Raw genomic sequence first — 18,900 nt, forward strand, 5'->3', positions numbered from 1 at the left:
CGGACAAAAGTGATTGTGAACGGTGGTAACACGGGTTAAGTGTCAACCTCTGATGTATTGAGGTTAAAACTCCACACTGAAGTACATTCCCTGTATAGATGTGATAGAGAAAGAACTATCAAGCAGGGAAAGTATACCTGAGGCTTGAAAATGGCCCCAGGGTTAGTTCACACAAGGTGTACACAACAGATATTTACACAACATACACAAGGGGGAAGATACAGTTGTGTCACGGGGATCGACACAGGTGTGTTTCGGCCAAAACATGGCTTGATTGAAGCCGGACTATATGCTGGCCTTCGTCAGGAAAGGCACCATTGGTGGTGCTGTCCGTTGATTCTGCTGCTCCGGTGGCAGTGGCAAGCTGGGAAATATCCTCACGTGGTTGAAGGATAGTGTGTGCGTGATTGCACTTAGGAATATGCCTGAGAGTGCTTCAGGCCGACATCTCTCGGGTTCCCGCTGACTGTGAAGGGCCACAGTGGGTCCCAGATCGCAGTATGTCTGGCGTACCTCTGTATACGGGGTCCTCAGCTCAGTTTCATTTCGAGCTGAGGACCCCGTATACAGAGGTACGCCAGACATACTGCGATCTGGGACCCACTGTGGCCCTTCACAGTCAGCGGGAACCCGAGAGATGTCGGCCTGAAGCACTCTCAGGCATATTCCTAAGTGCAATCACGCACACACTATCCTTCAACCACGTGAGGATATTTCCCAGCTTGCCACTGCCACCGGAGCAGCAGAATCAACGGACAGCACCACCAATGGTGCCTTTCCTGACGAAGGCCAGCATATAGACCGGCTTCAATCAAGCCATGTTTTGGCCGAAACACACCTGTGTCGATCCCCGTGACACAACTGTATCTTCCCCCTTGTGTATGTTGTGTAAATATCTGTTGTGTACACCTTGTGTGAACTAACCCTGGGGCCATTTTCAAGCCTCAGGTATACTTTCCCTGCTTGATAGTTCTTTCTCTATCACATCTATACAGGGAATGTACTTCAGTGTGGAGTTTTAACCTCAATACATCAGAGGTTGACACTTAACCCGTGTTGCCACCGTTCACAATCACTTTTGTCCGTTTGATGCCAAAAAACTTTCGTGCTTATCGAAAGACCTGTAAAATAAATTGTTGAATGAACTAAAAAAGGACTGTGTCAATGTAAAATAAACATACATGCACGGCACAACTGGCTTACTTGTAGGATCTTCTTCATCCTGATTATTCCTTTTTTTGTACTGGCTGTCATTTATACAACTTACTTGGCTCCCTCTATGGTCGACAACCTCGGACTGCCTGTGTCAGCCTCTTGTGTGCATATATTCATGTCCCTCCCAGGTTGTTGCACCCACCTGGGCTTTGTTCTCTTCCCTTTGTTTTATTTTTTGATGTAGCTAGCACAAATCCTCCTCCTGTCTAGATCCTTGAAGCATGCAAACTTATCTGTCCTTATCGCTTGTTTGGATTAGGGTCTTGCCATAGGAGAAGTGCGCCATAAGCTCTGGCGCATCGTATCCTTCAACACTCCTTCTTGGCTGTCTCTGTATGGATGTAGATTGCACTGCAGCCGTCTGCAATGTCTTATGTTCTGTCTCGCGAGTGTGCGCCCTCTCGTGTGCTCTCTCGTGTCCCGGCTGCATTATGCCACTTTTGGTGAGGTAGTCCACCCGGATTTGCTTTTTGCTGTACACTGTGTGGGATACAGTCTCCCCTAGTAATGTCAGTTATTTGGCTGAGCGGCAACCATTGATACATTGTTCCTTTTATTCACGCTTTCAGCAATTCCACCCCCACTTGTGGGCTGACTCTGTGTGGCTGTAGGTGTTTGCACTCAGAGGTCCTCTCATTCGTTACTTCTCGAGGGTGTGTCCCCTCTCTTGTGCTCTCTGTGTCCAGGATGTGTCATATCCCCATTCGGTGGGTTAATCCATACATAATTCCTGTTTGCCGTGCACTTTGTGGCATGTAATTTCCTCTGATGTCTTCTTAGAAGTGCGTAAGATCTTTTAGCTAGGATACATTGTATCCAGCCTCAGCGCTTTCGGCTCCTCTTCCCCACTTCCAAGCTATCGTTTTAATCAATGGGCCTCATTACGACCCAGGCGTTGGACCATGGTGCTAATAGCACCATGGTCCATGCCGGTAACCTATCGACTCCGCCATGGCGGAATGGGGAATTACCACCCCATTCCGTGCGGTTTTCACATGCTTGTGCCTGCTGTATTCATACAGCTGATGGTGTGTTATGGAGATTCAACACACGCTGTGGTCAATATTACAGGCCAGGATCAATATGGATCGTAGGCGGTCCACAGAAACGCTTCCTCACAACATGGCTGTCAAGCCACGCCCACCCCCGGGCATTGACATAGTTAGTTACAGCGCTCACTCCGTGAGGGGAGCGGTGGGCATTAAGGCTTTTAATATCGGTGCTAGGCTGGAAGACATCATCAGATCAACAGATTGGTCGAATGAATCTACTTTTAGGACCTTCTATTTTAAACTGATGGAGAGTATAGCTTGTTGGTGGTGAGTAAGCTTTGAACAAGCATAATCCAAGCCTCTGATCTTGACATAGAATTCAGATTTTCCACACATTTGTTCCAGAAAGTCATAAATCTATTAAAGACACAGAGGTGAAGGATTAGCCCACCCTTACAATCGTATGCTCATTGATGCAATGTTAAACATGTTATTTATACTGATATACTTGTAAGATTTTAACTGTTGTGTTAATACGATTGCATACATGCCAACATTCTGTGACCAAAAATCTGTGTGAATCTTAAAGTTTCAAAAATAGTAATTAGTATAATGGTGACATCACAGGAAATTATGTCACATCAATTCGACTCAATGAACTGAAAGGGCATGACATCACATGAAATTACCTCAAGTAACATATGGCCTTGAAGAGATCACAGGAAAGTTCAACATAATGGTTGGGTACCCCCTTGTGTAGAGCAGTAAACAATCAGAGGCACCTGTGAGGTGCATACATTACAAGGGAGACATAGAAATAAAGCTGTGTTTAATACCCACTGATTATTATGAGATGGCAAGCCAGCAGGCAGCTGAAATAGCAAATACCCACTGAAAAGCTATACATCCTTCCATGTCATCAAGTTCCTGCTGTGGAGGAACTGGTGTGAAAAGTCAAGGTGATAACACTCCTGTATACCCCAAGGGAACTGACGGCTGCAAGGACTCCCACAAATACAGCTTGTAAGGCAAGCCCCAGAACAAAAGAAATATAGAGATAAATATATTGTCATGTTATAAGACTGCTAAAGGGCAACATGGGGCAGTTGCTGGGGGCTCCCTGAATCACTGCTTGGCTTTTTGACTGTTTTCTCATGTCCCCTCAGTGCCTCCTGCCCCCCTTTCATCTTTCTCGTCCATCTGCCTGTTTTTTCTCCTGTTCCCTTGATGCCTCCAGCCTTCCTTTCATCTTTCTCATCCACCTGCCTGTCTCCTCTCCTCTCCCCCGCTGCCTCCTTCCCTCCTTTCATTTTTCCCATCGCTTTTGCCTAGCTTCCGGATTTCTTCTCTTCTCTCTCTCTCTCAGCTTCTCTTGTCCCCTCCCTCGCTCATTGCCTTCCTATCGACCCCCTTCTTACCTCTACCTTATTTGGTCAATTTCTTTTTAATGATGGGTCAGAAGATTTGGGATAGGCCACACCAGGCAGTCTTTTCCTGTGATCTCGTCAAGGCCATATGTCACTTCAGGTCATTTCCTGTGATGTCATAAGCTCAAAGTTCATGTGACATAATTTCATGTGATATCATCATTATGCTAATTACAAACATGCCAACCCTCCTGATAAAGAGGGAGACTACCGATTTTTCAGTGAAAAATATTGCTATTTTTTAGTCTCTCACCTAAAATAACTGTAGCCCCAATGCATTCCTATGGGGAAAGGTATGTCTCCCGATTTCCCTGTGGAAATCTCCCTCCCAGGTGCGTCTGAATGTTGGCATGTATGTAATTGCTATTTTTGAAACTAAGATTCCTACAGATTTTTGGTCACAGAATGTTGACATGTATGAAGATGTACAGTGTGTTTATGGCCATGGACAGTAATGATTTGTGATCTGAATTACATGTGTCATCCCATCCTCCTGCAATCTCTCCACTTATATGTGCTTTTCACCGCAACGGACGCATGAAGGTCTGCATGAACTCGAAAACGTTTCCATCACACAAAGCCAAAACTATTGGCTTTTCCAATCAATGTTACTAACTAAAGAAGTGCACGAATTAGATTTGTTCTTGTTAGAAACTTTGCAATCCGGCAGCCACCCTCTATGAATTGTTCTGTTTCTATTTCCATAGTCAGGGTAGCACTATATGTAGTCCGTTGTCTATGAAGATGAAAGACAGGGCACCTATCAATGTATTCCTTATTCTTTTATGCCTTGAACACATCGATAGTGCTTGAGCTGTGCATTTAGACAAGATATTTTAACGGTTGAATTGGCACAGATTTAAGATCTGTAGATCGCCCAAAGTTGAAGCCTGGCTTGGGTGGTGCAGCCCACAGGTCAAAAGTCTGTGCCAATTGAACCTTAAAATATACTTTCATACTGTCAAGGGCTCGCTGGCCTGGGTTCCGGCGAGCTTAGTGTCTAGTTGTAGCCCCTCCCATAGCCAGTAGGCGCGCGCCCGACCAACGCCGTGCCCGCAGTCAGCGGCCATCTTCCCGGAGCCGGTCGGTAGGCGCTGAGCCGGGGCAGGCAATACAGTGCAGGGGGCCTGCCGTGCACACCGTTTACCGGCCGTCGCCACGCTGGCGAGCCGCGAGTGTCGCTACGTTACTGTCCGGCCGCTCCTTGGTGGGCTGCCCGGCGTCCTGGATCCAGCACGCCCCGGCTATGCGTATCCCCCGGCCCCACACAGCACCTGCCAGGAGCCGCTAGGGGTGTCCCCAGTGGCGGCCGCCTCCCCTCCGGGGTCTCGCGCGGCCCTATCCGACCTGGTGAGTGTGCAGTGTTGTCATTAACCAGTATGTATGAAGCCGAGTGTCTGACGTCATCTCGGCCATGTCACTAGGTAGCCTGTTTGACGTCATCAGGCGTTTACGATCCACCACTACCCCCCTGTGAGCCGAGAGCCACTACCCTGCCTTGTCTAAGGCTGCTTGGCAGGGCTGTTATTTTCTTCAGGTCGTTTATTTTCCCCAGGTGTTAATTCTCATTGTCACTCCCCGTGTGTATTTAGTATGTGAGATACGCAGGTGGTGCTATGATACCCTAATGATGGGTACCCCGGTGCTAAACTGTATGCGTCACTGGACCTCAGGAAGTGGTACCAAGACCAACCCCCTGCTGAGTGGCTGCATCACAAGGTACTTGAGGGGGGGATGTGGTGCCGGTGTCTGGTTCCGGGGCCCCCACGTGTATCATGTGGACGCAAAAAGAGCGTCCTGGACAGAGCCTTACTTGCTGCGGAACCTTGCCCCAATGAGCAAGGATGTGCCGATTTTCCATGGGTGTGCGTGAGCTGCTCGTGAGTATATCGTACGTTTTTCTGCGCACATAGTCCGCAGTATGTTTGGCAGCACAAGCGGACATGTGACTTGCTTGCCAATCGTTAGCTTCTGGCACTCTGTAACGACTTTTTTTTTAAAGTCACATTCCAAAACGTTTCTTCTTAACGCAGCTGTAATGTAGCTCACACACTCGAGGAAGTGCTGCGCTGCTTCACAGATCGGCTGCAATTTGCTTTTTCCATGTACACGCTTGCATCTTTTGCTCACAATGATGCGCTGCCCCCCGTGTCTAAGTCTAACACAACAACTGATTGCAGAGAGTTTTAATGGTCCCTGTAAGGAATCTGCCCTTCTTCAGACCCCTTCGTTAATAATAAAATGGCATCACGTGCCCTTAAAACAGTGATGTCGTTTTCTTATTTCACGTGGGGTGTGTGATTATATTGATTGGGGGGGGGGGGGGGGGGTGTAACATTACGAATATATAAACTGCCCTCCCTAGAATATAAGCGGAGAAAGTGCTGGTTAGTGGGAGAAAAAAGTACGGTTCCCCAGCAAATTTATTTTACTAAAGCACTTGATTTGACGGCATAATGCCTGTAGCTGGAGCAAGCAAAGAGCACAATTCTAGCTTCCACTAGAGCATTTAATTAAAGCAGTAACAATTTGTTCAGGTTCTTTCTTCTAGTCTGGTTTGTGACACTTTATAGGCATTCATTGTTAGTTTTAAAAAACGTGTGAATAGCTACATTTTCACGAAGCAGTTGCTTTTTGTATGCCTGGATCTCAAGATTTTTAGCTACATTTTAAGCTCACCACTGAGTGATGTACGATCAGGAGCTTTGTTGCCATTGGTTAGTGAATTTGCTGGTTCCGGGAGGCGGAGCATTTTTGTGTTGATTAATTGATAAGGAACTGTTTATGGTAGTGCTTATTTTGTGCACTTATACAGTTATTAAAAAGTTCAATTATCTATCTGCATAAATCACTTATTTGTAAACATTTTAAAACTTTTTTGGACCATATATTACGCACTACATATTTTATTCTTTAACCAAACAGATCCTACCTTGTTTCAACACACCTTTTCTTGCATCAGAATAATCAGGAGACCAAGTGTTAAAGGGGAAGTGTTGGCATGTATTGTAAGGAATGAAATACCCCTTACCATACTAGTCTCCTCAATTCAGAGACATTTATAAAGAAACGTAACCATGTTCTTTTGGTTACGGAACTCTTTGATGACTTGCAATATCCTTTTGAATTTATGGTTGAAGGTACTTTATGACATATATAGTGTTTTCTTGAAGAATTCCTCCCAAGTACTGTAGTGACAGCTGATATTGTTAACACATTAAACCCTACTCGTGTGACCTTGGAAGGATGAACGGCTAATTCAATCTGGAAATGTGCAATGTTAGAAGTGAATTCTCAACACACATGCTATCCTGCCTGGTGCTCTGGCAGTTTGTTAGCCACAGCAATTGTCGATTCGGGGTCCTTTTTTCCCCTTAAAACTCTACCTCTTTGACCAGCCCGTATGCTTGTGTCACCCTGTTCCCTCAAGGCTTTGTCATTCTAATTGTATTTCCTTTTATTATTGGCCCCACCATTCGTGATAGCACATCACCACACGTGGACTCTGTTTTTCTTTTTGTAATTCTGTTGCCAGGTCTTTGGTTGCTTCAGACACGTGGACCAGCAATTCCCTGAGGTTCCTTATCAAGACGGCTCCAAAGGTTTCCGCTGTTTGGGGCACCACTGTGCTCTACAGTCCTTAAGAAATTAGATTACCTCCCTCCAGTCATTGGCGAATCGGAGAACCTCATTAATCATGGTGTTTGATGCCCACTCTAGTGCCACATTTCCCAAAGCTTCCGAAGCCAGTCTTGGAGGGATGGGATTTCTGGCCCCTTCCATCGTTCCGCTTTGAGCAGCATAGCTGAAGGTGTTAAAATTCTGCAAGATTTCTTTCGCTGTGCTGACATACTCCCTGGGGACCGTCTATCCAGACCCAGCAGAACTTCCTCCTGCAGTGTCGGCGCCTCCTCCACAAAGGCTTGGGCCCATCCTTCTCCCTCCAGAAAGACTCACGTTTGGGGCAGATCCACCGTATGTTGGTCCATTAGCCTGCCCCCCCCCCCCCCCCCGCACCCTCTCCAACATGCCTCTGATGCTCCCTGGTAAATCTTATGGAGCTTGCCCGGAGTATAGTGCCAATGAAATATTATTTTTTTTTTTTATTTTTTATTTTTTTATTTTTTAATTTTGACCCATTTATATGGCGCACCGGACAAAATTAAACGTAATTTGGCGCAGGTGAAATCTTTAGATTTAGGAACGTGCCTCTATCAATGCATTTAAAGAAAGTCAGAAGTAAACTTCATAGGTTCTAACAGGTAGGTCTTTACAGCCCTTCGAAATTCCATCATATTTGTAATAGTTCGGATATCTCTGGGCAATTTATTCCAAGCTCTTGGGCCGTAGACTCCGAATCTGCGATCCCCTTTACTCACGCATCTTGTCCGTGGTATCAAAAGCAGATTATCTATTGAGCGCAGCTGTCGGGTAGGAGCGTTCTAATTTTATCCATTAGTCTGGTCCTGTGCCATTAACACATTTAAAGACCAGGCACAGAACCTTTAACTCGATTCTCTGTGTTCTAGGTAGCCAGTGTAAGGCTCTCCTTAAATCAGAGATTGGGGCTGACTTTTTTTACCCTATATACCAACCTGACTGCTGCATTTTGAGCGATTTGTAATCTGCGTAACCGGTAAACTGGGATTACTGACAATAATGCATTGCCATAGTCAACTTTAGAGTTGACCAGAGTACCAATGACCATCGCTCTATCCTCCTCCGCAATAAAAGGCAAAATATGCTCCAATAGGCATAGTGATTAAAATGCTGCCTGAACCTTCGCGCTAATCTGGGCTCCAATTCCCATGTTGTCCTCCCAGATACACCCCAAGTTCTTAATCTTCTTGGAGAACTCCAACTGTGTCCCCAGAAGGCAAGGGGGTGTAATTTCTCTCACTGCAGAAGATGTTTTGATGCAAACAAAGCCACTTCTGTCTTACTGGCATTCAACATTAGTTGATTGGCACACATCCAGGATTGGATTTCCTGCAAGCATTTTTCCACTTTTTCATAGGTCTCTTCTGCATTCCACAAATCTGATTTCGGTACCCTGAAACATGTCTCTAATCCCGAGGCACCTCCAGTGGAAAGCCCCTCGTTCCTCTCCCAGTGAGAACCCCAGATTATTAAAGATGGGTCTGAAGGGGTTATGCCATATTTCCTGGATAACTTGTCCCAAATGTCAGTTTAACTTTATTATTGTACTGAAGTACATATGGTGGGGCAACCATAGCACATCCTTAAAGTTGTTTGACCACCGCTCGGTCCATGCTCTCTAGCCGTGTCCCTCGTCTCCACAAACCTTTCCCTGATCCTTGCAGTACAATTGAAAGTTATGGAATCCCCTGCCCCTTTCCCCCCTCGGGCCGTTAACTTGGAGTAGCTGATCCTGGCTTTCTTGCCTGTCCAAATCAAGTGGCCTATTACTCTGCGCAGCTCTCGTAAGCTCTGGGGAACCAACCCCAGAAGGGCCTGAAACAAATAGAGTAGCCGTGGGCGAATCGCCTTTTTGGCTGTGGCCGGCTTGCCCATCCAGGATACCCTAAGTGCACTCTATTTACAGAGATCTGCTCTGAAGGATGTCCGATTTGGAGGTAAGTGACCTGCATACCAGTTAGATAGGGTTGGGGGTATAAACACCCCCAGATAGTTAATCCCCCTTCGTGTTCCAGTTGAAAGGGAAGACTCCTTCAACGCTGCCGCCTCCCTCCCCCCACATCGGTTCTGATTTATCTAGGTTACTTTTCAGGCCTGAGACTGCCCTGAACTCTGAGAGCACCCTCACACTGCCCCCAAGCGATGGCCCTAGATACGCCAGCGTAAGCAGCATGTCCTCTGTGAATGCTGCCACAGTATGCTGTCCCCCACGCTCCCCTCGCCCCCCAAACGGGATCTCCTGTACCTTTTCCGATTCTTGGAAGGAAGGTCTGGAACAACGGCTCCAGATAAATAGTATATAGGAGGGGAGAGAGGGGTCATCCATGTTTTGTGCCGCTAGTCAGAGAGCAGGCTCCCTAGAGGGAGCCATTAATGAGAGGCCTTGCTGAGGGGAACTTCTAATTGGCGTGGACCATCTGAATGAAGTTGCTTCCCAAACCCATTTTGCCCATCACCTTAAATGGAAACGACCACTCCACCTGGTCAAAAGTTTTATCAGCGTTGAGGGAGAGTAGGACTTCCGGGGTCGAGGTTTTATGTACCTTTTCCACCATGTGGGCTATGCACCTGATATATCAAAGTTCTGTCGACACTGTATAAACTCAGATTGGTCAGGCTAAATTAGGGCAGGGAGAAACCTCTCCAATCTCTTAGCAAGAATTTTTATACAGATTTTTGTGTCAACATTGAGTAAGGCTATGGGCCTACATAAGCTACATTTTGAGTGGTCTTTGTTGGGCTTATGGATAAGTGTGATCTTGGCCTCCTCCATCGACACGGACATCTGGCACGTTTTGCGCAAGTGGTTGAAGAACCTTGTGAGTTGTTAGAATTCTAGCAAATGTTTTGTAAAATGTTGTGGTAAAGACACAGGCAGTTTTTTATCACGTCAGAACTTGTCCTGTTATTTCTCACCCCAATCCCCCTCTGTCTCGGATCCTAGCACGGGCCGGCTGTTCAGGAATTCCCCCTGTAGGCTGTCAGTGGGGTCCTGGGAGGAGTAAAGATCGTACGAAGCATTCTTGTATGTCCTCCGTATTGTAGTAACTGTTTCCCTGGTCATCATTGACTCTAATAATAATTTTAGAGTCGGATGCCGCCACAGCCCCCCAAAAACCTTGCCAGGATCTTATCTGCTTTTATTAGCTTTTGCATAGTAATGTTGATGGACAAACAGAAGGGATCTCTCTGCTCTTAGTCCTAATGGCATTTTGTTGCCCCAGCTCTTGCCTATATTCCTGTTGCCCCTTCCTCTATTATAGACCTATTCCTGAGGTCCTCGATCTCAACTTCCATCTTGGGTTCCAGAGGCTCATTTGCCTATCCCGTTCTGCCTTGGCAGCAGTGGCGTCTCCCCTGATCGTGGTTTTGAACGTGTCCCGGTGTATGCTCTTACCCTGTGTCTTCTGCCATGTTTAACTACCTGGTTATCTTGCCCTCAAAGTCCTACCCAATGGCAGGACCCCCGAATAATTCTCCAGGGACCCTCCTTCCCAACATCCCTGGTTTGCGTCTGGGTAAGGATAGGTCTATGGTGACCACTGTGTGGTCGGCTATTCCCAGTGGCCCCACCTCGATGCCCCTCAGTAAGGAGGGTGGGGGGCTGAGACCCACAGTCAATTCGGTAATGGCAGACGTGCACGTATGAAAGAATGTGAATCCTTCCTCATTCTCTCGCGCCCTTCTACATGCATCTTGAGGGCCCAAGCGTCAAATCTGCCCCGTAGAAATGCAGAGGCTACCCCACTCTTGTGCTGGAGCCCTCATTTGCTTCTGTCGAGGTCCCGTGACCAGGCTAGGTTAAAAACTCCAGCATTATAACGTGCCCTCACGTGAATCCTTCGAGCGTTATCAGGTCTCTTAAAAACGATTTCTGAGCAACGTTGGGAGTGTATACAGACACTATCGTATAGCTCGATCCTTCGATCTCTCCCATTACCATCACATGCCTGCCCCATTGTCTGCCTTACAATCTGTTACTCTATCAAGCCCATCTCTGAATGCCAGTGTCACCCCACTCGTCTTATTTGGTTCAGAGGCATGGAAGATCCGGGAGAAACCACCCTGGTGTAGTCGCGCCTGGTCCCTATGCAAAAGGTGTCACTGAATTGCCAGGACATCTGGACTGGATTGCTTGGTCAACTCGTTTTTTCCTCTTAAGATGGGAGTTAAGCCCCCTCCATATTATGGGTCGCCGATTTGAAGCTGGCCAGTGTCATAGCTTAAGCCGATTTACCTCCCCCTGTACTCCTCAATGCTCCCCCACCTTTTGTCCACCTGCTGTTCTGTTGCCATTGCGCCTCCAGGGCCCTCTGAGTGTCTTCCGTTCCCTCCCTTATTTCAGATCCAGGACCCCTAGTCCCGAGGCTCTTTCTCCCCCCCCAGCCCCCAAATGTTCCCTCCCTCCTCCCGACCCCACACTTTGGGACTCTCCTTCCCTCCTCTGTACAAAGTCCCCCTCTCTGAAATCAAAACAGATTGCTCTCTTGGTCCCTATAGCCCCTTGTTCACACCACCCCTTTAGTATGAGAACATTTTCGTGACCGCCTTCCCTTTCCTTCATCCTTCTTTGGGGCTCCTCCCGGCTGTCAATTCTCCGCAATTCTTAGGCTTGGGACCCTGCAAGGGGGCTGCCCTCCTGCGACGGTCCTGCGCCGTTGCCCACACGCAGGTCTATGGTCTCATGCGGCTGTCCGACGATCCTCCTGCGAGTCCTGATTCATATTAAGTTGAAGCAGGGTAGCATCCTCCTTGGGGGGGATGTTACGTGCTTCTGCGTGCGCACCCACTCTAACACCATCCCGAAAGGGAACGTCTCTTTATATCGAATGCTTCTTCGGGCCAACTCTTGGTCTACTGGGCCCATCTTTCTCCACTTATGGAGGGTGTGCCTTGCTAAGTCCTGTTAGAGGTGGATCTGCGATCCTTCGTAAGACGACTGTTCTTTCGGTCTAGCCGCTCGGAGAACAGCTTCTTTCTGCCCATATGATGTGAATGCTGACAAAATATCCCTGAGTCTGCCACTGGCCCCCCTCGTAATCCTGGCTGTTCTGTGGACGCGGTCTAGGTCCACTTCCCCAGGGCGTGACTCCCAGAATCTCTGCAAACATCTTCTGGACCTGTCCCTTAAGCTCCTTGTCTGAAACTGCCTCTGGTAGTTCTTAAATGCGAATGCTTAGCCTCCGAGACCTGTTCTCCAGGTCTAACATTTGTAGTTTGAGATTTTGTGTGGCTGTATTCAGTCTTTCGGTGGCCTCTCTGTGTTCCCTGGTTTTTTCCACCTCCTGAATACCCCTCTCAATGAGGTCTGTTCGCTCTCCCAACTGGCCGCCTTCTTGCCTCATCTCCGCCAGCACCGTATTCTGGTCCGGCCTCATCAGCTGAAATTGCTCTTGAAAAGCCTTAGGATTGCAGGCTCATCAGATCGTTATGCAAATCTTGTCTCAATGGGTCTCCCCCGCAGCCACCGGGTCCCCTGGCTCTGCCATAGTAGCCCCAATCTTGGATGCCGCTCTTGCCTCACCTGGGACCTATCTAGTGGGGAGGGTGCCCAGTGGCTGCTCCTTCGTTGCCTTGGACCGGGCCTTCAACATCCGTCTCTCTCCTCCCAGTCCCTGGGCCAAAATAAATTTACATTTCGGTCCTGTTGGTGTCCTCCTTTCTTTCTGCTACTGTGCCTGAGCTGATCTCTCTGGATTCAGTGCTTGTCCTACCAGTGCCCCTGGCACCACTCCTCCCCCAGCCCCCTTCAGAGCATGGGGTGCCCGGCAAGTCGTACACCCCCTCCCCTCCACTCTTCCGGTCACAGAGATCCCGCTGGCCCCCATGGGGGTTTGAAGCAGAGTATGACGGGCCTTTCCCTCCTGGGAGCGGGTCCTCGCCTCCCAAGAGCCCACGCAACTTGCTGGCGGGCTATGGCTTGCACTTGCCTGAATTTAAGGTTGACACTGTGTCCCCTGCACACTCGCCTTCTGTTCTTGCGGCTCTCCAAGTGCCCTGGTGTCCCAGAGCGTGTTTGCCTCCCCTGGGGCGGAGGGTCCCCCTCAATGTCTCTGCTGCAGCCTGCCGTCAAGCCTTGTCGGAGGGTACACCAGGCCCGTCACTCCCAGCAGTCCCCCCCCCCCTCCCTCCTCCTCTTCGTTGCACAGTGTTAGGGAGAATTCTCAAAAATGTGCAAATTCCCTTCACCCTAGAGACCCCCAGCAACTTTGCTGGATTTTGAGGACTTGCTTTTTGGAAAGAGTGTGAGCCTTCTTTACCACTCTTTCATGTTTTTTGATGTATGTATTACTCTTGTGTTCTTAAGATGACTCCATAGGCATCTTTTCATGTGTTTTAAACAGCACCCTTAGTGCAGTAACACAGGGATGTCTTTAGACTTCCCACCGGTTTAAATACCTTCTCTGGGATGAACTACTGTTTCCCAGAGAATGTAAGGTTAAATTGACTTTACTAGTCTTTTTAAATTCCTAGACCCAGCACACACTATCTTCCTATAGTGTCCTGGAAGGGCTACCTAGTATCCCGTGTCTAGAAACTCATGTAGCAGTCAAATGCTACCCTTTTCTATCGAAATGGCTGGTAGCAGTGGTTTTACAACGAACTGCCATGATTTTTCCCGACCGCGAACACCGGTAGCTAAAAATCACAGGAGCCATGTTTTTCAAGATGGCGCCTTAAGCCCCTTTGTTTAAACAGTGTATGTCTCTGCGCGCCAAACCACGTTTGGTCCCTTTGTTTCTATGCCTTTGGCGGGCTTCAGGACCGAAGACAGCCTCTGGTGCCTGAGTCTCTGGGGTGGGCAGGAAGTGAGGGAGGTGCCGAAACTCCCTGTGCTTAGTCTCCTAGGAGACCCAAATGCACTCTGGTGTGATTGGCTGGCTGACTGTCCGGCAAGGACAGCCACCCTCTGGGGGTGAGTGGCAGCTAGGCTGGAATGAATGGGAGGAAGCTGTTTAAAAGGCAAGTCTCTTGAACTGGAAAGCTGAGTCGACCACTGAAACGAAAGAACCAAAGACGAGCTGGAAGAGGACAGCTGCTGCAACTCCTGGACCGTTGGTTTGCCCGGTGAAGCCCTGCTGCAGGTCCGAGTTGCCAAGTGCACCTCGACTGAAAAGCCCCTTCAAGGACGACTTTTTCCTTTGAGTTTCTGGGACCAATCAATTCGTAAGCCACATGGTTACAAGGCACTTACTACAGATAACCTGTCTGAATGTATGAACTTCCACATGCATAAAACCAAGGAATCAGATCACCCTGATATACTTGTGGAAGAATATAATACTCAAATGACAAACCTATTGGATGATGTGGCTCCAATGAAGTCCAAAAATCAGGAAATCTGTACGCCAACAAGAATGGTTTACACCAGAGTTAACCAAATTGAAGGCCAGCAAAAGACGCGCAGAACCTATCTGCCTCAAAGACCAAAACTGAAATAATAAGGCCACTTGGAAACTACATGAAAAAACTGAAAAGGACTGTATTAGATCACAGAAAGCCTTCGCAAATAAATTATGTGCCCAAGATAAAATTAGGAGAGAATTACAGAGTCAAATCCTGTATAAACTCCCTCAACTTAAAGCACGAAGAAACAAAACATTTAATTGATCATATATCCTCTACAAATGAGGAACCGAAATCCACCCACATAGGATTTAGATTCCCGGAGATCTCAGTCGCTGAGATAGGGGATATTATGAGCACCATGAACCCGACTAGTTGTCCGGGAGACCTTATACCTTCTAAAACTATTTTGGACCATTTCACCATTTTTGCTCCATTTCTATGTAGATTTGTGAATGCCTCCTTTAGACACTGCACGGTCCCTCAGGCCATTAAAACAGTGGCAGTTAGACCACTTCTGAAAAAGGCATGCCTAAACCCCAAAAATGCTACCAATTTTCGACCATTTACTAATACATTGTTTTTCCTGAAATTGGTCGATAAAGGTAGCTACAACCCATCAACTCCATATTGAAAATACAGGCCGGCTACACGAAAGGCAGTCTGGTTTCCGCCGCTTTCACGGCACAGAGAGCGCCATGGTAGACCTCCAAACCCACATGCTAACTTTAGTGGAAAGGAGCAGACCGGGCCTGTTAATATTGTTGGATCTTAGTGCAGCCTTCAATCTTTTGGATCACAAAATATTATTAAAGAGGCTGCTAGACACGGGTGGTTTGGCTACTGAGACTATAAACTGGGATAGATCCTTTCAGGAGGGCTGAAAATCCAGGGTACACTGGGGAGACGCATTCTCTGAGATAGAAACCATCATGTGAGGCGTCCCCCAGGGAGCATGTGTATCGCCCCTACTTTTTAACATCTATATTGTCCCCATCTGTAGAGAACTGGAAAAGTTGGGCTTTTTCTTTACTAATTATGCAGATGATTTCCAGCTGTCTATGGAACTATTGGGAGATCACCAGGAAGACCAGTACAAACTTAATGAAGTCTACAAAGTAATAATGAATTGGATGACCACAAACTGGCTATGCCTTAACGCCGGGAAAACGGAAATCATGATTTATGGTTCCAAAAGATCTAGAGAGGCATTAACACCTGCTTTTTCTAGTTTCCTGGTTGAGGACAGCCCCATCATGGGTGCATATCTCGAGGCCTCGCAGGACGCAGGAGCTCAAGTAGATGCTATTGAAAAAAATACCCAATACCATCTGCGTGTCCTGAGACAAGTTGCTCCATTAATCTCTAAAGAATACCGAGCCAAGTTAGTAAGGGCAGTCATTTTGCCACGTCTGGATTACTGCAATGTTTTACTGGGGGGTGCCAGTAGAGAAGATGTCCTAAGATTGCAGAAAATTCAGAATACCTCTGTGCGGATTATTTATGTCTTGAAAAGGCATGAATCCACCTCACTTGCCAGAAAGGAGTTACACTGGTTACCAATATCGGCCAGCATTTCTTTCAAAATGCTGACCCTGTGCCATAAATGTATCTATGGGACGGCTCCGTCCTACTTAAGGGACAAAATTGCCATATACCAGCCCACAAAAAATCTTCGCTCCACCTCATCCTGGCTCTTACAGGTTGCAAGTACTAAGAGAGCTTGCGGAAAAGGACGAAAGGACGTTCCTTCCCAGTGCTTGCGTCCAAGGCATGGAACAATTTACCGTTGGCTGTCAGAGAACAAAGTGATCTTTTGGCCTTTCGAAAACTGCTGAAAACGACGCTCTTTATCTAAATTTCGGCTCAACTTTCACTGAACGTTTTCTGCTTGTGAAGGAGCGCTTAGATGCCCGAGGGCTTTGGCGCTATAGAAGTGTTGTAACATAACATACCCTTCTCGAAGCTTGTTAGGATTAACCAGGGGGGAAGCACACCAGCTTGAATTGCAGCTACTGGAACTGAAGTGACTCAATTTTGTCTGGGGTTTCCAACGATCCCATGCAGTGCAGGAGTACCCCGATGTCCTCCGTCTTGTCCCCACGACTGAGGCTCAGGAACAGTGAGATCTGCCAGGAACCAATGTCTTCAGCTGCATCTTTTGCTTCACACTAAGGTACTGTGCCAACCCGATTGGCAGTGACGTGAAACTTTCCCAACTCGCAGGTCTAATCAGCTTGTGACCCCACATATGATTCTTTTTCGTACAAACTACTTTCGCAAAGACTTTACCGTTTACTTCAAGAACTGCTCTTTCCTATCCAAAACACTAGTCCATTGACTTTGGCTTAGGCCTATTTAACTGAATCGAGTCCTCTAGTGAACAAAAACTATTTGCACTTCCTAAGAAAGTATTATTTGTGATCTATTCTGCTAACTTGTGCCCTTTTGCTCCCATTGAAAGTAACTGAAATGCCATTCTGCTCCTATTTCAGGGGAGCCTAACTTGTTCAGAAACTCATTGGTTTGTTATTGAAGTCTGTTTGAGTATAATACTAAGTTGCCTCCTTCTAGTGAATGTTTTCTAAATGATTGTGTAATAAGTGTTTTACCAAGAAACCTTGAGTGTAAGTGTCTACTTGAACCACTGTGATTGTAAGGCCTCTGTGTAACCTCTTGTACTGCTCACATTCCCTCTTGAGATGAGCCTGATTGCTCAGCTCGCTACCACAGAACTGTGTAGTACAGACTTCTACCAAAGGTTGATTTTTGCTTTCACCTGTAGTCCTAATTGTATGTGGTGGTCTCAGAGGGACATGCAATTCTGCCTAACCCACTACTGGGAGATCAGGCACTATACCTCCTCGCAGGCAGTCTCTCTGCCTATGTGGGCGGCCCAGAACGCCCCTTTCAAATGTTGGACCCGGGTAGTCTGATCTCAGATCTCTCCCCCGCTGAGTTCCCTCTTTCCAGCCACTCGGGACTTCCAGTCCCATGCCTCTTCCTAGAGCCCATGACCCGGGCTAGAACGGGCTCCACTTTCCCACGCCTGCTGGGAGTCCGGCTTCTGCACCGACAATTTCAATGCAGTGAGTTCCTGCAACTCTGCGTTGCATCGGATCCTCCTTCCCGACAGGGCTCTCCTCTTCAGTCTCGGCTGCGGGCTCGATGCAGAGGCTAGTGCGACCTGGCTTGCGCGTCCTGCCTGATCAGTGTGGATCACCGTACTCTACCCACTGGACGCTCTGTCTGTGTGGGGCGGATGGATGCTACCTTACGTTCCGCTGCAACCCTGAGTTTCTGGCGGTTTTGGGGTGGTGTGGAAGCCGAAAAACAGTCATGGAGCGGCTGCTGACATGTCTACCTAAGTCCGACCCTGTTAATTTTGATTGACTCTTGCCTCTTTTGTGTTCCACCCTCCCTTTTTTTTTAAACTTTTTATTTTGCCCTGTTCCACTCAGTCTTTTTTCATTGCTTATGCCACTTTACTAGCATACAGTGTAAGCACAGAAGGTGGTGACCGAAAATGACATGGCAGCTGAGTTAGTTTAATATGACATTAAATAATTCCCTCTACTAAAATTTCTTATTGGTATGGGCTCCCTGGGTCCCTTGAGGGCACATAACGACCATTAGTGCTCTTCTAATGATTGGTATAGGAAAATGACACTCCGGACCTGAGAATCATTCGACAATGATATCATCAGTATATTATGCCCATAAGCCTTCCAAAAAATATCTATGCATTTAATGATAATAAAGAAATGGAATCTCATCTTTCCCTTAATCCAAACATTAAATTGCTACTTAAGTTACTTGTCATAGCAAATTTCCTCATTGTTAGACCAGCCTTTGTTTTGATGCTATGATGAGCAAGTCAGAAAGGACTTCATATAAATACTTAATCACGTCTATAATCTCATTTTGCACTCTAAATGCCACGTTGCATATCACCTTATCGTATAGCCAACCGTGAGAAGTTTGTTTTTTGAAGAATAGAAACATCTGGGATATGGCCTCAATTCGCCCAGCACCTTTCTTGAATCGGGCCTCGAAAAATATTTAAATACAGTACCAGTTATTAAGTTGATTTTTCTCTACCTAAAGAGAAGAACACTTCACTCCTGCTCAATTTCATCATGGCCGCCTACGGCCCTGCAGAGCTTCATACAACTTTCCTGTTCCCTACTCTGTTGTAAGCGGATTGGATGGGTCCTCGACATCATTCCACGAGGGAGCTGGCACCTGCAGCGCGCGCT

General features: G+C 47.2%; 1 protein-coding gene across 1 annotated transcript in view; it reads left to right on the forward strand.

Moving 5' to 3' along the window:
• The first annotated feature begins 4,410 nt into the window (after positions 1-4,410).
• Positions 4,411-18,900, forward strand: part of DCUN1D5 (defective in cullin neddylation 1 domain containing 5) — a 337,758-nt gene continuing 323,268 nt past the window's right edge. The window contains exon 1 of the mRNA XM_069639028.1: positions 4,411-4,984. The gene's annotated coding sequence lies outside the window, so the exon portion shown is untranslated. The remainder of the gene's footprint in view (positions 4,985-18,900) is intronic.

The sequence above is a fragment of the Ambystoma mexicanum genome, chromosome 7q (assembly GCF_040938575.1).
Source record: "Ambystoma mexicanum isolate Mex_15411 chromosome 7q, UKY_AmexF1_1, whole genome shotgun sequence".
NCBI classification, from domain to species: Eukaryota; Metazoa; Chordata; class Amphibia; order Caudata; family Ambystomatidae; genus Ambystoma; species Ambystoma mexicanum.